Here is a 7,957-nt window from a genome sequence, read left to right as displayed (position 1 = left end):
TGATTAAAAATCTTCCAACAAACAAAAGTCCAGGACCAGATGGCTTCACAGGTGAATTCTATCACACATTTAGAGAAGAGCTAACACCCATCCTTCTCAAAATCTTCCAAAAAGTTGCAGAGGAAGGAGCGCTCCCAAACTCATTCTACGAGGCTGCCATCACCTTGATACCAAAACCAGACAAAGACACTACAAAAAAAGAAAATTACAGACCAATATCACTGATGAATATAGATGCAAAAATCCTCAACAAAATACTAGCAAACAGAATCCAACGACACATTAAAGGGATCATACACTATGATCAAGTGGGATTTATCCCAGGGATGCAAGGATTCTTCAATATACACAAATCAATCAATGTGATACACCATATTAACAAATTGAAGAATAAAAACCATATGATGATCTCAATAGATGCAGAAAAAGCTTTTGACAAAATTCAACACCCATTTATGATAAAAACTCTCCAGAAAGTGGCCATAGAGGGAACCTACCTCAACATAATAAAGGCCATATACAACAAACCCACAGCAAACATCATTCTCAATGGTGAAAAACTGAAAGCATTTCCTCTAAGATCAGGAACAAGACAAGGATGTCCACTCTCACCACTATTATTCAACATAGTTTTGGAAGTCCTAGCCATGGCAGTCAGATAAGAAAAAGAAATGAAAGGAATACAAATTGGAAAAGAAGAAGTAAAACTGTCACTGTCTGCAGATAACAAGATACTATACATTGAGAATCCTAAAGATGCTACCAGAAAACTACTAGAGCTAATCAATGAATTTGGTAAAATTACAGGATACAAAATTAATGGACAGAAATCTCTGGCATTGCTATACACTAACAATGAAAGATCAGAAAGAGAAATTAAGGAAACAATCCCATTCACCATTGCAACAAAAAGAATAAAATACCTAAGAATAGGCTTCCCTGGTGGCACAGTGGTTAAGAATCTGCCTGCCCATGCAGGGGGCACAGGTTCGAGCCCTGGTCCGGGAAGATACCACATGCCGCGAAGCAACTAAGCCCGTGTGCCACAACTACTGAGCCTGCGCTCTAGAGCCCGCGAGCCACAACTACTGAGACCTCGTGCCACAACTACTGAAGCCCGCGCGCCTAGAACCCGTGCTCCACAACAAGAGAAGCCACCGCAATGAGAAACCTGCGCATCGCAACGAAGAGTAGCCCCCGCTCGCCGCAACTAGAGAAAGCCCGCGCGCAGCAGCGAAGACCCAACACAGCCAAAAAAAATAAAATAAAATAAAATAAATTAATTAATTAATTAAAAATAAATAAATAAATAATAATAAAATAAAATACCTAGGAATAAACCTACCTAAGGAGGTAAAAGACCTCTACTAAGAAAACCATAAGACACTGATGAAAGAAATAAAAGATGACACAAACAGATGGAGAGATATACCATATTCTTGGATTGGAAGAATCAATATTGTGAAAATGATTATACTACACAAAGCAATCTACAGATTAATTGCAATCCCTATCAAATTACCAGTGGCATTTTTTTACAGAACTAGAACAAAAAAAAAACTTAAAATTTGTATGGAGACACAAAAGACCCCGAATAGCCAAAGCAATCTTGAGGGAAAAAGACGGAGCTGGAGGAATCAGACTCCCTGACTTCAGACTATACTACAGAGCTACAGTAATCAAAAGAGAATGGTACTGGCACAAAAACAGAAATATAGATCAATGGAACAGAATAGAAAGCCCAGAGGTAAACCCACACACCTATGGTCAACTAATCTATGACAAGAAGGCAAGGATATACAATGGAGAAAAGACAGTGTCTTCAATAAGTGGTGCTGGGAAAACTGGACCGCTACATGTAAAAGAATGAAATTAGAGCACTCCCTAACACCATACACAAAAATAAACTCAAAATGGGTGAAAGACCTAAATGTAAGACCAGACACTATAAAACTCTTAGAGGAAAACATAGGAAGAACACTCTTTGACATAAATCACAGCAAGATCTTTTTTGACCCACCTCCTAGAGTAATGGAAATAAAAACAAAAGTAAACAAATGGGACCTAATGAAACTTAAAACTTTTGCACAGCAAAGGAAACTTTAAACAAGACAAAAAGACAACCCTCAGAAGGGGAGAAAATATTTGCAAACAAATCAACAAAGAATTAATCTCCAAAATATATAAACAGCTCATGCAGCTTAATATTAAAAAAACAAACAACCCAATCAAAAAATGGGCAGAAGACCTAAATAGACATTTCTCCAAAGAAGACATACAGATGGTCAAGAGGCACATGAAAAGCTGCTCAACATCACTAATTATTAGAGAAATACAAATCAAAACTACAATGAGGTATCACCTCACATTGGTTAGAATGGGCATCATCAGAGAATCTACAAACAACAAATGCTGGAGAGGGTGTGGAGAAAAGGGAACCCTCCTACACTGTTGGTGGAAATGTAAATTGGTACAGCCACTATGGAGTACAGTATGGAGGTTCCTTAAAAAACTAAAAATAGAATTACCATATGACTCAGCAATTCCATTACTGGGCATATACCCAGAGAAAACCATAATTCAAAAAGACACATGCACCCCAATGTTCATGGCAGCACTATTTACAATATCCAGGTCATAGTAGCAACCTAAATGCCCATCGACAGACAAACGGATAAAGATGTGGTACATGTATACAATGGAATATTACTCAGCCATAAAAAGGAATGAAATTGGGTTATTTGTAGAGACGTGGGTGGACCTAGAGACTGTTATACAGAGTGAAGTAAGTCAGAAAGAGAAAAACAAATATCATATTTTAATGCCTATATGTGGAATCTAGAAAAATGTACAGATGTACTGGTTTGCAAGGCAGAAATAGAGACACAGATGTAGAGAACAAACATATGGACACCAAAGGTGGAAAGCTGTGGGGGGCGGGGGATGAATTGGGAGATTGGGATTGACATGTATACACTAATATGTATAAAATAGATAGGTAATAAAAACCTGCGGTATAAAAAATAGATAAAATTCAAAAATAAATAAATAAATAAATTCACCTTAAGCAAATACCACAGTAGTAATTGTTGCAGGCGTGAATCACTGATGGATGCTAAAGTTAGTAAACAAAAGTATGATGAGAAACAAGATATTTGCATAAACTCAAAGTATCTCCCCCCATGATGTTTACTAATCACAAATGGGAAAAGAGTAAGTTTACAGTGGAGAAACCTGGCAGACACCACCCTAACCAAGTGATCAATGTTAACATGACCAGTAATAAAACAAACCAACATCATATACCATCCAATATGATTCACTGAGAAGCACACATCACTTCTGTTTTATTCTTTCTTTTTTAAATTTTATTTATTTTTGGCTGTGTTGGGTCTTTGTTGCTGCCGCAGGCTTTCTCTTGCTGCAGCGAGCAGGAGCTACTCTTCACTGTGGTGCGCAGGCTTCTCATTTCGGTGGCTTCTCTTGTTGCAGAGCACAGGCTCTAGGCGTGCAGGCTTCATTAGTTGTGGCACGCAGGCTCAGTAGTTGTGGTGCGCAGGCTCAATAGTTGCGGCAGGCAGACTCTAGGGTGAGCGGGCTTCAGTGGTTGTGGCACACAGGCTTAATGGCATGTGGGATCTTCCTGGACCAGGGCTCGAACCCGTGTCCCCTGCATTGGCAGGCGGATTCTTAACCACTGCACCACCAGGGAAGTCCCCACCTCTGTTTTATTCTTCTCCCAAATGAATAACCTCAAAGTAATCATTACAAAACATCTGATAAATCCAAACTGAGGGATACTTTACAAAATAACTGGCCAATACTTTTCAAGGGTGTCAAGTTCATAGAAGAAAAAGAAATCTGAGATATTGTTCCAGATTGGAGAAGACCAAGGAGACAGGGCAGCTGTGGTAGCCAGCCGCCCAGGTGGCCTCCGAGTGAGCCTGGTATTCATGGAATAGGGTTGACCCGTTTACCAATAGAACGTTGTGGAAATGACACCCTGTGATTTCTGAAGCTAGATCATAAAAGACTTTGCAACTTCAACCTTACTTTCTCTGGGAGAAGCCAGCTGCCTTGTCATGAGGCCACTCAAGCATCACTACAGAGAGACCCACGTGGTGAGGTACCAAGGCCTCCTGCTCTTCCGTGAATAAGCCATCTTGACAGCAGATCCCCCAGTCTGGTTAAGACGTCAGACGACCTCAGTCCTGGCTGACATCATGAGTACAGTGTCATCAGAGACCCTGAGCAAGAACTACCCAGCTAAGCAGCTCCCAAATTCCTGATCCACAGAAACTAGGAGATAATAAATGTTTGTTGTTTTAAGCTGCTAAGTTTTAGGGTATTTACTACACAACAATGAATAACCGATTACATGCAATTTGGAATCCTGGATTGGATCCTGGACCAGGAAAAGGGCATTAGTGGGACCACTGGCACAATTAAAATAAGATATATCGATTAGCTAATACCAGTATATCGCTGTTAATTTCCTAGCTTCAACAACTGTCATATGCTTGTGTAAGATGTTCCCATTAAAAGAAGTTTGGTGAAGGGTATACAGGAATTCTGCACTGTTTTTGCAATTTTATGTAACTCTAAAGTTATTTCAAAATAAGTATCTTTTTAAAAAGAGCAGAAAAATATACCTAATTAAAAATAGAAGGAATAAAGTAATAAAGAGCAGAAATTAATAGAAAACATATACTAACGGAAAGAACCAGAAAAGTCAAAATTTGGTTCTTTGATGATACCAATAAAATGGACAAACCTCTGGCAAGATGCATTCAGAGTAATTTTTAAAAGAGAAGGCACAACAAAAAATGAAAATAAAAAAAATTAATAAAAGAGAAGGCATAAATTAACAATAACAGGAATAAAAAGGGAGATAGGTTCGACAATAAAAATATGAAGATATTATGAACAACTTTATGCCAACTTATATATTTTATACAATTTAACTGTTTATATTTAAATTTATATAAAGATAGACAAGTCCCTGTACAAAAATAAAACTCAGCAAAACTAAAACAAGTAGAAATATACATCCTGATTAGTCCTGTAATATTAAACAAATTGAATCAGTAGATAAAATCTTACCTCAAAGATATAGAATGGATAAACAACAAGGTCCTGCTGTACAGCACAGAGAACTATATTCAAGATCCTATGATAAAGCATAATGGAAAAGCATATTTTGAAAAAAGAATGTATATATATGTATAATTGAATCACTTTGCTGTATAGTAGTAACTAACACAACATTGTAAATCAACTACACTTCAATAAAATAAAATTTTTTTAATCTTATCACAAAGAAAACCCCAGGCCTATATGGCTCCAACAGTAAGATTAACCGAACATTCAAAGAACAAATAATTCTATCTTGTACAAATCCTGCCAGGGTATATAAAAAGAGGGACCTTCCCTCTCACATGTCATAAAGGTAGCATACTTGATACCAAAAGCTAAAAAAGAAAGAAATACTGCAGGCTCATAGACACGGATGTAAAATATCCTAAGCAAATTATTAAACTGAACCTGGTAATATATAGACAAGATAACACACGGTGCCCAAGTTGGATTTACTCCAAAACTGCAAGGTTAGAGACAAGGAAATTAATGTAATTTACCTCTTTAATAGATTAGAGGAGAAAAAGTGCACCATCTCAATGAATGCCGAGGCACATCTTGCCTTGCCCAGTGATACAGATCCCATGGGGCAGAAGGTGACAAGTGGTTAAAGCAATGGGAGGGGCAGTGGCTGGGCAGAAAGTCTGAGCCAGTTGCTGAGGTGGATCAAGTTATTGGCAGCTTTACCTGGAGTGCAGTCAATTTTGCACTGAAGGGACTTCCCTGGTGGCGCAGTGGTTAAGAATCCGCCTGCCAATGCAGGGGACACCGGTTCGAGCTCTGGTCCTGGAAGATCCCACATGCTGCGGAGCAACTAAACCCGTGCACCACAACTACTGAGCCTGCGCTCTAGAGCCCGTGAGCCACAACTACTGAGCCCGTGTGCCACAACTTCTGAGCCCGTGAGCCTAGAGCCTGTGCTCCGCAACAAGAGAAGCCACTGCCATGAGAAGCCTGCCCACCACAAGGAAGAGTAGCCCCCGCTCTCTGCAACTAGAGAAAGCCCGTGTGCAGCAATGAAGAGCCAATGCAGCAAAAAATAAATAAATAAATGTATATTAAAAAAATTTTGCACTGAAAAAGAAAATCCTTTCAATGATTAACTGGAACATTTTTGTAAGCATATTTATAATAAAATAACCACTTGGGTTTATGAGAAAAATAAAAGCAAGGTAATGAGTTTAAAAATAATTAATATTTAAAAATAATAGGGGACTTCCCTGGCGGTCCAGTGGTTAAGACTCCCTGCTTCCTCTGCAAGGGGTGCGGGTTCCATCCCTGGTTGCGAACTAAGATCTCATATGCCGAATGGCTCGGCCAAAAAATAAAAAAATTAAATTAAAAAAAAAGATACATCTGAAGGAATACACTATATAAAGGTATTTAAAGAAATAAAAATAATAAAATTGGGGGTGTGGTATCTTGTGGTGGGAGACAGGGAGACGTGATGGGAGACGGCGATGTTGCTAATAGTCTGTTTCTCAAGTTGGGTGTTTATTATTTCACTCTATTGCTTATGTATATTTGACATCAATTATTTTGTACGTATCAAATATTGCATTATTTTACAAAGTGAACTCAACATGCTGCCTGTAAACCTGCTGTCTCTGGGATTCCCCCGTCCTTGAGAATAATTCTACCTTCCACATAGAAGACTGGGCCTGCTGGGGCCTTTTCCCTCCCCTCGGCCAGCCCGCTCCCCACCCTCCACACACACACACATACACACACACACACACATACACACACACACTTAATCAAATGCTGCCTCCTGGCCTTTCGTACCTGCAGCATCTCCGTCCACCCCGCCCAGCCCAGAGCGGGCTGTCTTTATCTCCCCCTGAGCGGCTGCATCAGCTTCCTGACCACTCCTCCGGCTCCAACTGACGCTCCCCTCCCTCCTCCAGGCCGGCGCTCTGTCCAGATCCGCTCAGCTATCTCCTGCGGAAACCCGCAGTTTCTTCCCACTGACCCTGAATAAAGTCCTAAGAGGCTGTTTTACCAGACCCTGCGCCATCTGGCTCCATCCACCTCCTCAGACTCATTTTCGGCCATTCTCAGCCTCTCTCCCCAAGCTCCAGTCACGCTGGGATTCTCTTTACTTACTAACATACACCCAGGGCCTCCCTGGTGGTGCAGTGGCGGAGAATCTGCCTGCCAATGCAGGAGACACGGGTTCGAGCCCTGGTCTGGGAAGATCCCACATGCCTCAGAGCAGCTGGGCCCGTGAGCCACAACTACTGAGCCTGCGCTCCGCAACAAGAGAGGCCGCGATAGTGAGAGGCCCGCGCACCGCGATGAAGAGTGGCCTCCGCTCGCCGCAACTGGAGAGAGCCCTCGCACAGAAATGAAGACCCAACACAGCCATAAATAAATAAATAAAATTTTTAAAAAAAATCCGTGGACTCCCATATGCCTATGTAATAATCCACGAGCTCAAAAATAAAATACATCCAGACTTTCAGGCCAGAGGTCTTCCCACTGATCTTTATTCCTTTCTCCCTTCCTACCTTCTAATCATCTTTTGGTTCCATCTTAAAAGTCACTTCCTCATCCCATTTTTCATTACTTTTTATTATTCATTACCAGGTATGGCCTTTGAAAACCTCCCTCTCTTACGATCTGCCTCACTGTCATTTGACTTCCAGCCAAATGCAGAAGATTTCCAGGTAACTCCAAGGGTCCCTAGGGAATGGTAGGGCCACCAGATGCAAGGAGCCTGGGTTCTTGAATTACCCGGTAGAAGCCCACCCTCCAATCGCTCCTCACTCTATCCAAGACACCTGGTGTATAGTTAACTATTGTTGTGTAAAAATTACCC

Source organism: Balaenoptera physalus (assembly GCF_965194825.1).
Source record: "Balaenoptera physalus genome assembly, chromosome: 10".
Lineage (NCBI taxonomy): Eukaryota > Metazoa > Chordata > Mammalia > Artiodactyla > Balaenopteridae > Balaenoptera > Balaenoptera physalus.
This window is presented reverse-complemented; position numbering follows the sequence as displayed.